Consider the following 17,391-nt stretch of genomic DNA (forward strand, 5'->3'; position numbering starts at 1 on the left):
TATTTTTTTTTAATTCCAATTTTTGTTAGTTTTCAAAAATTTGGACTTAGCCTAGGTATTTACCCCCTAGAAATCATGTACCCCTAGTTTCAGCCAGAGCATCTCACAAGCACCTTAGGTTTAACTTGCTTGTGTATGAAAATACTTAGAATGGTGTGAGATGCATTGGGTACAACTTGGACTTTAGAATTCTTATGTCTGTGCATCGACATAAGTCTGGGCAATAAATACTAATTAACATTAATCAAGTTAAGTTATCTTGTCTTAGTCAAGTCTAACTGGATCACTGACTTAACTTGACTGACCAAGTGAAAGCTATTGCCTTTTAGGTAAGCATCTAGTAGCTAATGGTTAGACATTTAGATAAGGAAATTAAGTATTTAGTTTTAATTTTGTTAATTACTCATTCTTGGACTTTAGCACTTTTAGAAAAGAGAACTAAATTTTTCTTTAAAATTGACTTACTCTTTTTGATTCTAAGTGAAAGTGGCCTTAACTAAAGTTTTACAAGTTGTTACTATTTAAGCTAAGTGTTTTAACTTTCAAATTTAACTAAGTAAAATTAATTTTTGAATCTCTAAAATTTTTGTTTGTTCTTTTTACACAAAACTTTTTCTGCTAAGTTACTTTTCAAAGTCAACAAACTTTTCCTTAGCTAAAAACTTCTTTCCAAACTTAGTTTCTAAAATTTCTAAGGAAAAGATTTTTTAAATCTAAGTACTTTCTCAAAAATCAGATTATTTTTAAAGAACTAAGCTCCCTACTTAATTTTTGATAAAGTTTTTTTTTATTCATTCCCTTAGCTAAAATGTCTACAAGAAAATTTATTCTAAAAGCTAAGTTTTTATCAAGATATTTGTTCATCCTTCTATTAATTTTTTTTAAGTTAGTTCCAGCTAAAAGATTTTGTGTATTCTAAAAAGCTAACTTTTTTCAAAACCTTCTGAAAAGCCAAGTTTTAAAAGATAAAATATTTCTCAAAACCAGTTATTGGCTATGTACTTTTAAAGCTAAATTCTTAAACTAAGGCCTATGATCAACTTCTCAACCTGTCTATTTTTATACCTTCATTTTTGCTGTTTTTTTATATATGGCAAAGGGGGAGAGTATATGAAAATTCAAATATGAAAAAAGAGGAGCTTTGCATTTAGGGGGAGTTTTTCACTTAAGCTTTAATTAAGGGGGAGCTTTGCATTTAGGGGGAGCTTTGCATTTAAATTTTTTCTTGTACTATCATTGAAATTCTTTACAGCATTATTTCTTTATTTCTTTATGTCTTTTTACTTAACTTTGAATTTTTGTTGTCATAATCAAAAAGGGGGGATTGTTGGCGTGGGAAGCATCCGACAATCGAACCTGAATTTTGATAATCGGAAAGGGTTCAAAGTTAAGATTATTTATGATCTAATGTGTTCAATGAGCTAGTAGAAAAAGTCCTAGCTGCGGTTAGGCAGACAGGAAAACCCTAGGAGGTGGTAACCCTAGATCCTAGGGGGTGGTAACCCTAGGCGGAAAGCCTTGGCGGGTCGAGGTCTTCGGGTAAAAGTCCTAGAGTCGGATACTCTAGGTGGAAAGTCTGGACAGGTCGTGGAGTGAACATCCAGCGGAAAGACCTGAAGACTTGGGCATTGTCCAAAAGTCCAGTCGATCTGGAGGACCAGACTAGCAACAGGTATACTCTCCTGAGTGGAGTAGGTGAGGACGTGTTCCCCGTTGAGGGAACAATGCTAGTTGCTACTCGGAATACCGTTCTAGTTCCCCTGTATAAAAATTTGTACAAGCATAGAACTATCCAAGCTACCCATGTGCTCTACTGAAGTTAACTTTGGATTACAAATGATGTTTAACATTATTAATCCAAATTGTCCTTCAGAAGTTAAACTTGGATTGGAAACGATACTTAACATTTTTACTCCATGTTTGACCGATGAGATCTTCCTAAGTTAAAACATATTAAAGAAGTTAATTAAACATATATTTCAAAGATCGACTTCCAGGTTAAACATGGCGAGGCACTAGGCCTTCTTGGGTATGAGATCATCCACCACTTCTTAGACAAAGCCTTTCAAAGAAATCAGATATATAACTTCTTACAGTAAACTAGGTTTAACTACAGAGACCTCAATAGAAGCATAATATCGAAACATGAAATCAAAAAATAAAATCGATAACAAAACGATAACTTAAAACCGATAGCCTCTTGTGTTTGGTTTTCAAGATCTATACAAAGAAGATGAACTAGTTATGATGCGGAAACAAATAACTAGTTATACCTTTCTTAGTAGCTTATAGACCTCTTGATCTTCTGTTGTATTCCTCTCCTCATCTTGGACGTCGTGTGGGCGATGATCTACCAAGATGAAATCCACCCAAGCTTCTTCCTTTGCTTCCAAGTTTCGGCCACCAACTAACCTCCAAGGGATGCTAGACAAGAGAGCTTCCTTCTCTTCTTCTTCTCCTTCAAGCAACCGGCCCACCACCAAGAGAAAACCAAGCTTGATGCCGTCGGCCTCCAAGAAAGAAAAAAAAAGGAGAAGAGAGAAGGAAGAGGGCCGACAACCAAGGTAATAGAAGAGAGGAGTTTCGACCACAATAGAGAGGATACAAGGCTTAGGTTGTTCTCCATGAGGCACCCTCTCCCTCTCTTTTATAATGCTTGGTGAATCTAAAAAATGGAAAGTTTTAAAACAAAAAATTAAAACTTCCTTTTATTCCTTTACATGGCTGTCCACCACTTGTGCATCAAACAAGGAAATATTTTAAACAAAAAAATTAAAATCTCTCTTTTAAAATCCCTTTTGTGGTTAGCTATAAAAGGCATGTTTTATAAAATTAAAATCTTCTCTTTTGAATCCTTTTATGGATGTCTATAAAAGAAAATATTTAAAATAAAACTCCTTTTATATCATGGTTACAAAAAAGGAAAGTTTAAAATTAAAATCTTTCTTTTAAACATTATAGATAACTACAAATAAGGAAAGATTTCAAATCTCTCTTTTAATCCTTTGTAGAAAGCTATAAAAGGAAAAATTTTAAAATTTAAAACTCTCTTTTAAAATCATGTGGAAAGCATCTTAAAAGAAAAGTTTTTAACAAAATAAAAACTCCCTTTTATTTCCTTTTGTGACCGATCTAAAAAAGGAAAGTTTTATGATTAAAATCTTTCTTTTAAATCCTTTTGTGGATGGCTATAAAGGAAAGATTAAAACTTCCTTTTCTATTCTTATGTGGTCTGCCACATCTTGGACACCAAGATATGCTTGGGTCGACCACCTCTTGGCTCCAAATAATGCTTGGTCGGCCCCTTGCAAGCAAGGCTTGGCCGACCCTAGCTTGAGCTCCAAGCTTGGCTTGGTCGGCCCCTTGCTTGGGCTCCAAGCAAGGATGTGGCCTGCCCTTAAGCTTGGTTAAGAAGTTGGGCTTTGGGTAGATATAAGGCTTTATAAATAAGAGGATACAACAGAGACCAAGAGGAGGAATTGATTTTAGTCTCCTGATGAGCTTGAGCTTCCCGTGTTCACCCCGATCACCCAATTCAAGTTCATCAATAATAACTCATACCACTAAAGAGTTATTATTAAACTACCACACCAATCCCATATTACAATATGGGCTCCTTCTTATCATGAGTGTGCTAATCTCTCTATATTTAAGATATCGAAAGTTCATTAATTAAATGAGTTACTGACAACTCACTTAATTAATATCTAGCTCCAAGAGTAGTACGACTCAAATTTATTGTCATGTCGGACTAAGTCCAGCTGCAGTGTTTACATGACAATCCTTATGAGATCCTCAAGGGGACATCATCAACCTAGATCACTAGGACACAGTTTTATTCTATAATCAACAACACACCATATAAATAATATCATTTCCCAACTTATCAGACCTATTAATTTAACGAACTAAATCTCACCCTTTGATAAATTAAAGAAATAAATATTAAGTATACGTGCTTGTTATTATATCATGATTAAGAGTACAGACTTCCATAATAACAAAGGTCTTGTTCTTTTATGTAGTCAGTATAAAAAGAAATAACCTCAAATGGTCCTGCTCAATACACACATAGTGTACTAGTGTAATTTTATAGTTAAGATAAACTAATATCCAATTACACTACAACCACTCCAATGATTCGTCCCATTTCATCTTGGTTGTGAGCTACTATTTATAATTTATAAGGAACTGATGACATGATCTTCTGTGTCACACCAAACACCATGTTATCTATAATATAAATTAAATGGACAACTGTATTTAACATAAATGCAGACATTTGACTAATGTGATTCTTATTTCAAAATATAAATGTTCATATAGAAAGCTAGGCTTTTAGTATACATCCTAACAATCTCCCATTTATACTAAAAGACTATGCTGTCATATATGCTGCCATACATCTTATTCTCATCCCTCAACATGCCCATCAAAAGCACTCGCTGGAAAGGCCTTAGTGAAAGGATCTGCCAGGTTATCATTTAATGTAATCTTGGCGGCAATAACTTCTCTTTGTTTTACGATGTCTAATATCGGGTGGTACTTGCGCTCAATGTGTTTACTTACCTTATGGACTCATGGTTCCTTCGAGTTTTCTACTGCACCATTATTATCATGATATATATTATGATAATTTTGGGCAAACCAGGAATCACATCTAAGTCCATTAAGAAGTTTCTGAGCCATACAGCTTCATTGGCTGCCTCAGAGGCTACCACATACTCAATTTCTATGGTGGAGTCTGAAACACATTTCTACTTAACACTCCTCCATGTTATGGCTTCACCTCCCAAAGTAAACATAAAACCCTGAGGTTGACTTACTATTGTCCCTATCAGTCCTAATCCGTGTAACCCACAGGGAGCAAATCATCTGCCTTGTAAACTATCATATAATCTCTAGTCCTTATCAGGTACTTTAATATATGCTTTACGACAGTCTAGTGTCCTAGTCTTGGATAACTTTGATATCTGCTAACCATGCCCATGGTAAAATAGATATCTAGTCTCGTACATAGCATTGCATACATTAGCCTTCCTACAACCGAAGCATAAAGAATCACCTTTCATCTCCTCTATCTCCTTAAAGAACCACCTTTCATCTCCTCTATCTCCTTTGATGTCTGAGGAGACATCTTTTTAGATAAGGATACTCCATGCTAAAAAGGTAGAAAACCTTTCTTGGAGTTTTGCATGCTAAAACGAGCTAGGACAGTATTGATGTATAAAGCTTGGGATAAGGACAATATCCTTTTCTTGTGATCCCTTATTACTTTGATCCCAAGAATATGTCCACATTCCCCCAAGTCCTTCATATCAAAACACTTAGACAACCATACCCTTACTTCTGATAACATTTTGACATTGTTGTCAATGAGCAAAATATCATCTACGTATAGTATAAGAAATATCACCACATTTCTATCACGCTTCTTATATACACAAGACTCATCCGGATACTGAATGAATCCATAAGACTGGATAACTTCATTAAACCGGATGTTCCAAGATCTCGAAGCTTGCTTTAGTCCATAGACCGATTGAGCTTACATACAAGATGCTCTTTGCCCTTCGCAATGAATCCCTATGGTTGCTTCATATGGATGTTTTCTTCAAGACTTCCAATAAGGAAAGTTGTCTTGGCATCCATTTGCAAAATCTCATAATCCATATGAGCAGCAATAGATAAAAGAATCAGGATAGACTTAAGCATGGCAACCGACAAAAAGGTTTCCTCATAATCGATTCCCTCTTTTTGAGTATACCCTTTTGCAACAAGCCTTGCTTTGAAAGTTTCCACCTTCCCGTTTGTTCCCCTTCTTTTTTTGTAGACCCATTTACACCTAATGACTTTTACACCATTTGGTAGTTCTACTAGCTCCTAGACTTTGTTAGAATACATAGATTCTATTTCTGAATTCATTGCTCTTTGCCAAGATGTTGCATCTTTATCTTGGAGTGCTTCGTCATATGTTTGAGGATCAGGTTCATGTTTACCTGGGATCAAGTCTGAAGACTCTCCCAAACACATGAATCTTTCAGGTTGCCTAACAACCCTCCCACTACGACAAGACACTGTCTATAATTGTGCATCATTTGTGATACGTGTTGCAGTTTCTTGTGATATTTCATCTTGCACTGTTGGTACTAAAGTAGACGTGTCCTCTTTCATTTCTTCTAGAACAATTTCACTCATGGGCTTGTGGTTCATTACATAGTCCTCTTCTAAAAATTGGGCATTGGTGCTAACAATGACCTTCTAATCTTTAGGACTATAAAACAAACCACCTTTCGTTCCTTTAGGATATCCCACAAACAAGTAGACTTCTGTACGTGATTCTAACTTATCAGCGTCTCCCTTCAGCATGTGTGCTGGACTTCCCCAAATTCGAACATGTCTTAGACTAGGCTTACGCCCATTCTACAGTTCTATAGGAGTAGAGGATACTGATTTAGAAGGTACTAAGTTCAGAATGTATGTTGCCGTTTCCAGAGCATATCCCCAAAATGAATTTGGTAATTCAGAATAACTCATCATCGATCTAACCATTTCTATAAGAGTCATATTCCTTCGTTCCGCCACACCATTCTGTTGGGGTGTATCAGGTGCAGATAGTTGGGATTAAATCCTGGCCTCTGATAAGTAATTTCCAAACTCTCCTAAGAGGTACTCTCCACCATGATCAGACCGTAGTGTCTTGATACTTTTACAATGACATTTCTCCACATCAGCCTTGTACTCTTTGAACTTATCAAAGTACTTAGACTTACGGTGCATCAAGTAAATATACCCGTATCTCGAATAGTCATCAATAAAAGAGACGAAATATTCGAAACCACCTATTGCCTGGATAGTCATTGGTCCATACAAATCAGAATGAATCAATTCCAACACATCTTTGGCTCTATACCCCTTAGCCTTAAAAGGTCTCTTGGTCATTTTTTCTTCCAAGCAAGACTCACAGGTTGGAAAGTATTCCAACACCAATAAACCCAAAAGTCCATTGGCTATTAACTTTTGAATCCTACTTAAGTTAATATGACCTAGCCTTAGATGCCAAAGATATGTTTGGTTCAGTTCCGAAGGTTGTTTTCCCTTATTAGAAGATGTGTTATTAATTTTCATTTGTCGCATCGTGGGAGTTATTGGATTTAGAGTAAATTGCCAACCAATGTACCAGAACAGACAATCTCCCTATTTTTTTTAACAGCCACTTTGTCATCAAAAGAAATAAAATATCCATCCTTAAACAATTTAGAAACTAAAATCAAATTCTTTCAAAAACTTGGTACATAAAGGCAATTTCTCAAAATCAATGTTTTATTCCTATCAAAGGATAAATAAACATCTTCCACTGCAACAACCGCCACTTTCGTAGCATTGCCCATGCTTACGGTGATTTCCCCTTCATGTAGTCGTCGGGTTTCCTGGAACCCCTGCAATGAATTGCAGACATGATCAGTGACTTTTGTATCTACACATCAGATATCGGTAGATAACACCACTAAACATGTTTCAATAACTAATGAATAAGATACACCTTTATTGTGCTCAATTTTGCGAGGACAGTCTACCTTTTGTTTCCAATCAATATAATTGGGACTATTAAGTTTGTTTTCTTCTAATATAATAGCTAGGGGATTGAAAGCCATTTGAAATCCTAAGAATCACAAAATATTTTGTCAGGACCTTAAAATAATATTGATTCCTAAATATCATTTAAATTCACCAACTCCTCAAAACACCGTGAAATTTGTATGCCACGATAGTGTGGACGTATACAAATTCAAACATTTTTAAGAGGAGGTTTTACTCATTAATTTTATTATTTTGTCAACATATCTTTATGACAAATAAAATTAAGTTGGTCTGTCTTCGATCAAATATTTGTTCAAAACCTTAGAATTTAAAATAATATTGATTCCTCAAACAATATCATTTAAATTCACCAACACCTCAAACACCGTGAATTTTGTATGCCACGACAGTGTGGACGTATACAAAATCAAACATTTGTAAGAGGAGAGATTTACCCATTAATTATCTTGTCAACCTAACTTTATTACCTCAAACACCGTAAATTTTGTATGTCACAATAGTGTGGACGTATACAAATTTAATCATTTGTAAGAGGAGGTTTTACCCATTAATTTTATTTTGTCAACCTAACTTTATGACAAATAAAATTACCTGAAAAACACAATGAATTTTGTATGTCACAATAGTGTGGACATATACAAATTCAATAATTTGTAAGAGGGGGGTTTACCAAGCTTTATGACAAATTAATAGTTGGTTTTTCTTCGGTCACACAAATAATAGCAGTGACTCTGATGGGGAGGATACTATTAAATGTGCCTAAGTGTATACCATTACTTGATACTAAGTCCATTAAATAAGATTGTGCCCCTTCAGATGGAGAATATCACACGCTCCTAAATAATTTCCTATAATCATCCATTAAGGAAGTTTGATCTAGTGATCCGCGAACAAACTCATCCGATGTGGAGGAAGACACTCAGAGCCAACGCGCAAGTTTGAATGCATCACTTACAAACCAGTAATGGAGACCGTGGAATTTAATTAATTCCTCTCCCACTTAGTTATTTAGAAATGAGGAATTTTAACATGCACACAAGCATACAAACAAAGCACATCACAGCATAAAAGGAAATAAATATGAAAACTAATTTTCCAACTATTATAGCCTCATTCATAGTTGTCCTCCATGTGCCACCAGCCCTAGCAGTCGTCAAACCTAGCCGCCAGCCCTAGGGCTCATATCGTCGCGTCTATCGAGCTTCCTTTTCCACTACGCCTCTGGTCCACAAATAACACTATGCCTCGCAAGGAAACGATCCGCGATAAAATTAAAATTTTACATATATCGATCCTATGTTCCACAAAGGAATGTACATAAAGTCTAGATCAAACAAAATGTAAAATCCTAAAACTAATATAACTCCTGCTGTATTTAATAAATACAATCATGCACACACATAAAATGCCCTCGACATGTCCGAGGGTCCAATTACACATAATCATAATATGCCATAATAGTTGGAGCCTGCAACCACAGAGTTAACCTATTTGCACATCCTACTATTTTCATGCCTAAAATATGTATGATATGTGCATAATTAAACTAAAAACCAAACACACAGAGGCATAAACCTAGCTTTGATACCAAGTGTTGGTTGCTACTCAAAATACCATTCTATTTCCCCTGTACAAAAATTTGTACAAGCACAGAACTTAACCTAGCTACCCATGTACTCTACTGAAGTTAAACTTGGATTACAAATGATGCTTAACATTATTAATCCAAGTTTCTCTTCAGAAGTTAAACTTGAATTGGAAACGATACTTAACATTTTTACTCCAAGTTTAACCGATGTGATCTTCCTAAGTTAAACCATATTACAGAAGTTAATTAAATATCTATTTCAAAGATCGGCTTCTAGGTTAAACATGGAGAGGTATTAGGCCTTCTTGGTTATGAGATCATCCACCACTTACTAGACAAATCCTTTCAAAGAAATCAGATATTTAACTTCTTACAGTAAACTAGATTTAACTACAGAGACCTCAATAGAAGCACAATATCGAAACATGAAATCGAAAATAAATCGATAACAAAATGATAACCTAAAACCGATAGCCTCTTGTGTTTGGTTTTTCAAGATCTATAAAAAGAAAATGAACTAATTATGATGCAGAAACAAATAACTAGTTATACCTTTCTTAGTAGTTTATAGACCTCTTGATCTTCTGTTATATTCCTCTCCTCATCTTGGACGTCGTGTGGGCGACGATCTACCAAGATGAAAACCACCCAAGCTTCTTCCTTTGCTTCCAAGTTTCGGCCACCAACTAACCTCCAAGGGATGCTAGACAAGAGAGCTTCCTTTTCTTCTTTTTCTCCTTCAAGCAACCAGCCACCAAGAGAAAACCAAGCTTGATGTCGCCGACCTCCAAGAAAAAAAACAAAAGGAGAAGAGAGAATGAAGAGGGTCGGCCACCAAGGGAATAGAAGAGAGGAGATTCGGCTACAATAGAGAGGATACAAGTCTTAGGTTGTTCTCCATGAGGCACCCTCTCCCTCTCTTTTATAATCCTTGGTGAATCTAAAAAAGGAAAGTTTTAAAACAAAAAATTAAAACTTCCTTTTATTCCTTTACATGGTCGGCCACCACTTGTGCATCAAACAAGGAAAGATTTTAAACAAAAAAATTAAAATCTCTCTTTTAAAATCCCTTTTGTGGTTAGATATAAAAGGCATGTTTTATAAAATTAAAATCTTCTCTTTTAAATCCTTTTGTGGATGTCTATAAAATAAAAGATTTAAAATAAAACTCCTTTTATATAATGGTTACAAAAAAGGAATGTTTAAAATTAAAATCTTTCTTTTAAACATTATAGATAACTACAAATAAGGAAAGATTTTAAATTTCTCTTTTAATCCTTTGTAGAAAGTTATAAAAGGAAAGATTTTAAAATTTAAAACTCTCTTTTAAAATCATGTGGAAAGAATCATAAAAGGAAAGTTTATAACAAAAATAAAAGCTCTCTTTTATTTCCTTTTGTGACCGATGTAAAAAAGAAAAGTTTTATAATTAAAATATTTCTTTTAAATCCTTTTGTGGATGGCTATAAAGGATAGATTAAAACTTCCTTTTCTATTCTTATGTGGTCGGCCACATCTTGGACACCAAGATATGCTTGGGCCGGCCACCTCTTGGCTCCAAATAATGCTTGGTCGGCCCCTTGAAAGCAAGGCTTGGTCGGCCCCTTGCTTGGGCTCCAAGCAAAGATGTGGCCGACCCTTAAGCTTGGTTAAGAAGTTAAGCTTTGGGTAGATATAAGGTTTTATAAATAATAGGCTAGAACAGGGACCGAGAGGAGGAATTGGTTTTGGTCTCCCAATGAGCTTGACCTTCCCATGTTCGCCCCAAACACCCAATTCAAGTTCATCAATAATAACTCATACCACTAAAGAATTATTATTGAACTATCGCACCAATCCCATATTACAATATGGGCTCCTTCTTATCATGAGTGCGTTAATCTCTCTGTGTTTAAGATATCCAATATCCATTAATTAAATGAGTTACTGACAACTCACTTAATTAATATCTAGCTCCAAGAGTAGTACCACTCAAATTTATTGTCATGTCGGACTAAGTCCAGCTGCAGTGTTTACATGACAATCCTTATGAGCTCCTCAAGGGGACATCATCAACCTAGATCACTAGGACACAGTTTTATTCTATAATCAACAGCACACCATATAAATAATATCATTTCCCAACTTATCGGACCTATTAATTTAACGAACTAAATCTCACCCTTTGATAAATTAAAGAAATAAATATTAAGTATACGTGCTTGTTATTATATCATGATTAAGAGTACAAACTTCCATAATAACAAAGGTCTTGTTCTTTTATGCAGTCGGTATAAAAAGAAACAACCTCAAATGGTCTTGCTCAATACACACATAGTGTACTAGTGTAATTTTATAGTTAAGATAAACTAATTTCAAATTACACTACAACCACTCCAATGGTTTATCCCATTCCATCTTGATTGTGAGCTACTATTTATAATTTGTAAGGAACTAATAGCATGATCTTCTGTGTCACACTAAATACCATGTTGTTATCTACAATATAAATAATATGGACAACTGTATTTAACATAAATGCAGACATTTGACCAATATGATTCTTATTTCAAAATATAAATATTCATACAAAAAGCTAGACTTTTAGTATACATCCTAACAAACAGCAGGTGTTGGTTCGACCTAGGATTTCTAGTTGGAAATCCGAAGTCAGAACCGGACAGTCCGGAGACTGTCAAATACTTTAGTTATCATGTTTATAGTGCATTAACTTTATTTTGCAGGATATGTTGTTATTTTGTGGACTAACGTATCTTGCAGGGACCAAAGAGCAAGTTTTACCTTGGATGAATAGTGCCCGAGGCGCCCTCCATGGAGCTTGGAGGTGCCTCAGATGCAAGGCTAAGGAGTCTTCACAGCAGAGCTGGAGGCACCCTCCAAAGGAGCTGGAGGTTCCTCGGATGGCATTGGAGGCGCCCTCAAGGGCATCAAAGGCGCCCTCAAGTGGATGAGCGATGAAGAAGTCAAGCATTATCCACACGCGGTTGACCCAGTGATTGGAGGTGCCCTCAAGGGCCTTAAAAGCGCCCTCAACAACCTATAAAGGGAGTCTCAAGCAGCAGTTTGAATAATCAATGAAGTTCTAAGCAACCTTTCTTCAGCACACTGCTAACGAGACATCCGGCTAAGCTACAACAAGACCCCGATGACCTGAAGCTGCGAAACGTCAATTCTTTATTGTCGGTATAGGTTTTTCAATACTGTCATTGTAATAATTCTTGTAATATTTACACGATTATAGTTGTTGCCCAAAGTAAATGCTCAACGAGTGTGGGCCTTGAAGTAGGAGTCACCCTAGGCTCCGAACCAAGTAAACCTTGGCGTCTTCTCTGTATGTGTGTTATTTATTATTCTGATACATTTACTCCTAAGTTTTCTAAATATGAAAAGTGAAAGCCACAAGCGCTATTCCCCCCCCCCCCCCCCCCCCTCTAGCGCATCTCAATCCAACAAACGCTACGTATCATTTTTCTCCTTTTTCTAGGTAACCCTCGGTACATTTTTCGTTCATGTCTTATCACACATTCTTCTTGGCAAATCAATGGCTCTCCTTTACTGAACCATTTTATTTCAACAGTGATCCTTATATTTCCCTAACCCCCTAAGCCTTTTTTAACTTTTTACTCTTCGTCTTCCTCTAGTTATTCCTTGGCGATTTTCTTTTCCGACCTTTCTCCACAACTCACGCTTCTTCATTTTCCCTGGCCCTCTTATGTGACCTTTTCTCCTTTAGGATTCAGTAAGTCATTTTCTTCCTAAGTGTTTCAGTTTCTTGACATGGCTAAAGAATTCCTACTCCCTTGGTATGCTCAAATTTGTTCTTCCTTCACCACCGCCGATCTAACTTCCATCTGCTCTCGGTATGAAATCCCTACATAATACCATATTAGGGTTCCGTAACCTAACGCTCATCCTTGAATTTCTTTTGACGATGGTGTTACCTTTTTTAAAGATCAACTAGCGCAGGCTTACGCTTTCCCATCCCTACATTCTTGATAGACATAAGTCAATATTTTGGTATTCCTCTTCAGCAATTTGCCCCAAATGCCTTCAAATATCTATGTGGGTTGTATATGGTATTCCGCCTCTTCAGTATACCTCCTACTCCTCAAATTTTTTTTTCATATTTTCCTACCCCAAAAACTCAGAACCGGGAGTATTTCTTTTCTAGTCTCACTCGAAGATGGTATTCTTTGAAGAAATGCCTTCATCCATTAAGGGTTGGAAATCTCATTTTTTTCTTTGATAAATTTTTCGGCCCCGTCGCATGGTCCACTAAATGGCAATCTTTCTTTCCTCCTCTCCCTGATGTAATGGAGCTTCATCAACAACCCCTCTTTTCTGAATACTCTAGTAAATTACTAGGTCATCGCTTTTATATTCATCAATGGATACGCGATGATCTCTTATATCTTTTTAGTTTAAGCCCTGTTCAAAAGAGCCTACAACACTCTTTTGGTAAGTTTCAAAATTCTTAGCTATCCCTCCTTTACTGACTAAAATATTTTTTTGTTTGTTACAGTGGATATTCTATATAGAGCTTTGGTTGACAAAGTAATCTGCCTAGAAGATGAGGAAGTGTTAGCTAAGGAGCAAGATCTTGGAGCAGAACTTAATGTCGTGGCTCAAGCATCTGGTGCTCCTTTACCTGAACCCTCCAGTCAACGAGCTCTCGTTCCTAGCTCTCCAACTACTCTTGAGGAAGCATCCGCTAGGGTACCTTCAGAAGATACCCCTCAGGAGACACAAGAACAGGGACCTAGGGCTACTTCTACAAGAAAACGCCCTGGGCGTCACTTGACATTAGACCCCGACCTAAGAAACGGACTGTCTCTACTTCTGAGGAGATACCCACAGGGGATATTCTTTCTTCTTCTCCAGAGCTTACCCTCTCATCCTACACTTGCTTCTTCCCCTTCTCAATTGCCGGAAGTTCCCCCTCTCCCCAGTACCAATTCTTACCCTGAATTCATGATGAATTTTCCAGAGTCACTTTTCCTACCACCCCCAGTAACTCAGGGTTCTTCTATTCTTATATTTTCCCCTCCTCTCCACAACTCTTTATCATCTTCCTCCTCATCTGCTCCTACTCACCCGATACTATTGGGAGGTTCTTTAATGACAGCCTAGGCAGAAGCTTGAGAAGCTCACCTCTGCTGACTGGGCTGCCAAGTTTTCATTTGAGGAAACTAAGGCAATATGCCCTTCATCTTTCTATTTTTTCATTAATGCATTCTAACAGTAACTTTTTTTACAGCAGTAGATTATTAATATGAGTATAGCCCGACATATGTGTAAAATATGGAAACAAAATAATAATTAAAAAAATAAGGTTATTTGACAATTAATCTTATTGAAATTTTAAGGAATTTTTAGAAATTTTTTGAAATTTAACGGAGCTCGTAGGATGTAGGTTAAGGGGATCAATTATTGGGCTACGGGAAAGTCTGTTTAAGCTACCCTATTTAAACGAGGAAATGTTTAAAAATTTTATTTATTTTTCTTTTTTCCTCCCCGTGCCCTAAACTGACGCCGACCCCCTTTTTCCTCCTCTTCCGCTGTTTCTTCTCTCACGCAGGCGCCGCGCGCGATCAATAGCCAGGTCGGTCGCCATCGCTAGCCTCTGCCCTTGCGAGCAGCCAGGGGTTGGTGCCCCTCCTCCCCTTCGTGCTGACCTTCGCGCCGACCATCTGCAGCCATGAGTCACCGTCGGAGAAGAAGAAAAGAAGATAGGTGTCTCCGCTCCATGCGTGCCCGAAGTCGCGGACCGTCGTCGCGACGGTCGCCACAAGAACCCGACTGGAGGTCTCTCCTCCCTCTTCTCCTCTGTCCCTGATCAGCACTGTAGCTGCCGTCGCCAAGCCCTTTTCCGACCCTACCATTGGGTTGTGCCCTATTTCTTCTCCGCATTGCCTCCTCCTCTCGGTGTCTGTCCAGCCACCGCAGCCAATTGCCGCTCAATTTCAAGACACCGACACCCCACTCCTGTGTGTTGCTGCATCTCTTCCTTCATGATCCATCGACGCCCTATTTCACCGCACCTTTGCTCAGCATCACCGCACGATTGGGTTAATGCCACGCTATTTCCACTCTCCTCTGCCTTGGGATGGCACCGTAGCAATATTTGGATTTCCTCATAGAGGAAGTTACAGATTTGGCTAAGGGGTAAGTAATGCTTAGTGTTAGATTGGCTGAGGTTTCACTTCATTCTCTGTATTGAGATGCATAGATGTAATGCTATTTGTTTGTATTTTGATTAGGAATGTTTTGATTTGGAGGGTTGTACAGTCACCTAGTTTCGACCATCTTGTTCCTATAATGAACATCCCCAGCCGTGAGTCGAAGGAGGAGCAATTTGAAATGATGTAAGTTGTATATGGAGATTGGTTTGTATTTTGTAATGGATTGGTTGATTTCGGTTGATGGTGTTAGGTTGACATAGCTATGTATCAGTTTCTGATTGAGACTTTAATCCGTTCTATCTTGGTTAATGAGTAATTAGTTGTGTTGATTAGATTATCAGATGTGGTAGTTAGCAATTAATTATGTGGAACAATTATGCATGTTTGATTCATGATGGAATTAAACTTAATTGGTTAAGTTGGATTGTTAGTTATGTATGGCTTGGATTAAAGTAAAACATGTGAAGGAATCATGGATTGTGTTGAACCTAATTGGATTAATGAATTAGGTTAATTATTTCGATTTGGATTTTCTCTAGTTAGGGTGGTTTGAGTTTAGTTAGTTGTTGCATTTGGAATTAGCTAAACTGGACATCATGTGATTTACAAGACGTTGATTCAGGACGAGCGTTTCGATGTAGGATTTCTGATTCGATCTTCTATTAATGGCGGGTACTTCTTACTTTGACTCTGTAGTTCTTTAAACTTGGTGCATGAACTATTTTGGATAAGAAACTATTTTTACCTTGACTCCACTCATATTTTCCTACGCTTGATACTTCCACTCGATCTTTAAGATATTCATTTCCATATCTATACAGTCTCTCGTTGTTATCCATGATATATAGCTGATACTAGATACCATAGTTGCATGTTTTGATTTTGGTTTATTTATGTACTATATTGAGCATGCTGGCTTCATGTAGCATACCTGATTTCTGTTTACATGTATATGATGACTAATGTATGTTGCGCATCATATCATTGCATACATGTTAACGACAAATTCTCTCTTATGGTCGAGAGAGTCGTTAACCAGGGTCGCACGCTCGGCCACTCGAGAGAGTGATAGCTGGAGCAGATGCTGCTTGTCCTGTCGTGCCGCACTTGGCCAATCATGGGTAGTGGTAGCTGGAGTTGCGAGCAGCAGGGATCCCCTTGGCTGTGTAGCTAGTTAGCTACTCAGCACCTGTCCACTCGGTCACTCGAGAGTAGTGGCGGCCTTTGAGTGGTACAGTTGTCATTGATCCAGCCTCTCGACCATACAGGGGTCATGGTGTAGAGAGGTGGATGGGGTGACCATCCGTGCATACGATGTTATTATTATACTGGATGATGTTGTTGCTTACTTATGCTGCTATTGCTAGCTTATGCTTCTATTGCTTACTTATGCTAATATGTTTACATATGTTGAGATATATATCTGTTGTGTGTGTTTGGACTGACTGATGTATTGGTAATATGTATATGCCTCACATGTTACCCTTGTAGTTATAAGTAGCTTTGTATCAGAGTTGTTCTACTCCTGATTTTACTAGCCTAGGATATGGTTATAGGTACGAACATTTATTGTGGTTTTATTTTAGTATCTGCTATTTCTCTTATGAGACTATATACTATTAGCACTCTCTATTTGGATATTATGTTCATGTACTATCTTTCCTTTACCGACTGAGTTCCAATACTCACCACCCCCACAAATTAGTTTTTCTTTCGCCAAGTACCAAGTAGATGAATCAAGGATGCTTGGAGAGTCCCGACTGTCAGTCCTGCATCATATCCGAGGAATGATTTTGGTTTTGTTTCTCTTTACTTGCATTTGGTATTCGTTGGATTTGGTGTTGTCAGAACTATGTTTGGATACCTGTTTTGTGGACTTTGTACCTGCGATGTTTTATGGACTTTGCATTTGTGGATTTTCTTTCCGTTATTCCGCTGTGTTTTCAGTGCAGCCATGTGGGTTGTTAGTGTTTTAAACTGCGTGAGTGTTGTTGTATTGTTCCAGCAGAGTAGGCTGTA

General features: G+C 37.3%; 1 long non-coding RNA gene across 1 annotated transcript; it reads left to right on the plus strand.

The window, feature by feature from the left end:
- Window positions 1-14,714: 14,714 nt before the first annotated feature.
- LOC121968350 lies at window positions 14,715-15,704 on the plus strand. Its single transcript, XR_006108085.1, has 2 exons — window positions 14,715-15,355; window positions 15,451-15,704. It is a non-coding gene; the product is annotated as an uncharacterized LOC121968350 (long non-coding RNA).
- Window positions 15,705-17,391: the final 1,687 nt, after the last annotated feature.

Source organism: Zingiber officinale, chromosome 3B (genome assembly GCF_018446385.1).
Source record: "Zingiber officinale cultivar Zhangliang chromosome 3B, Zo_v1.1, whole genome shotgun sequence".
Taxonomy (NCBI): Eukaryota; Viridiplantae; Streptophyta; class Magnoliopsida; order Zingiberales; family Zingiberaceae; genus Zingiber; species Zingiber officinale.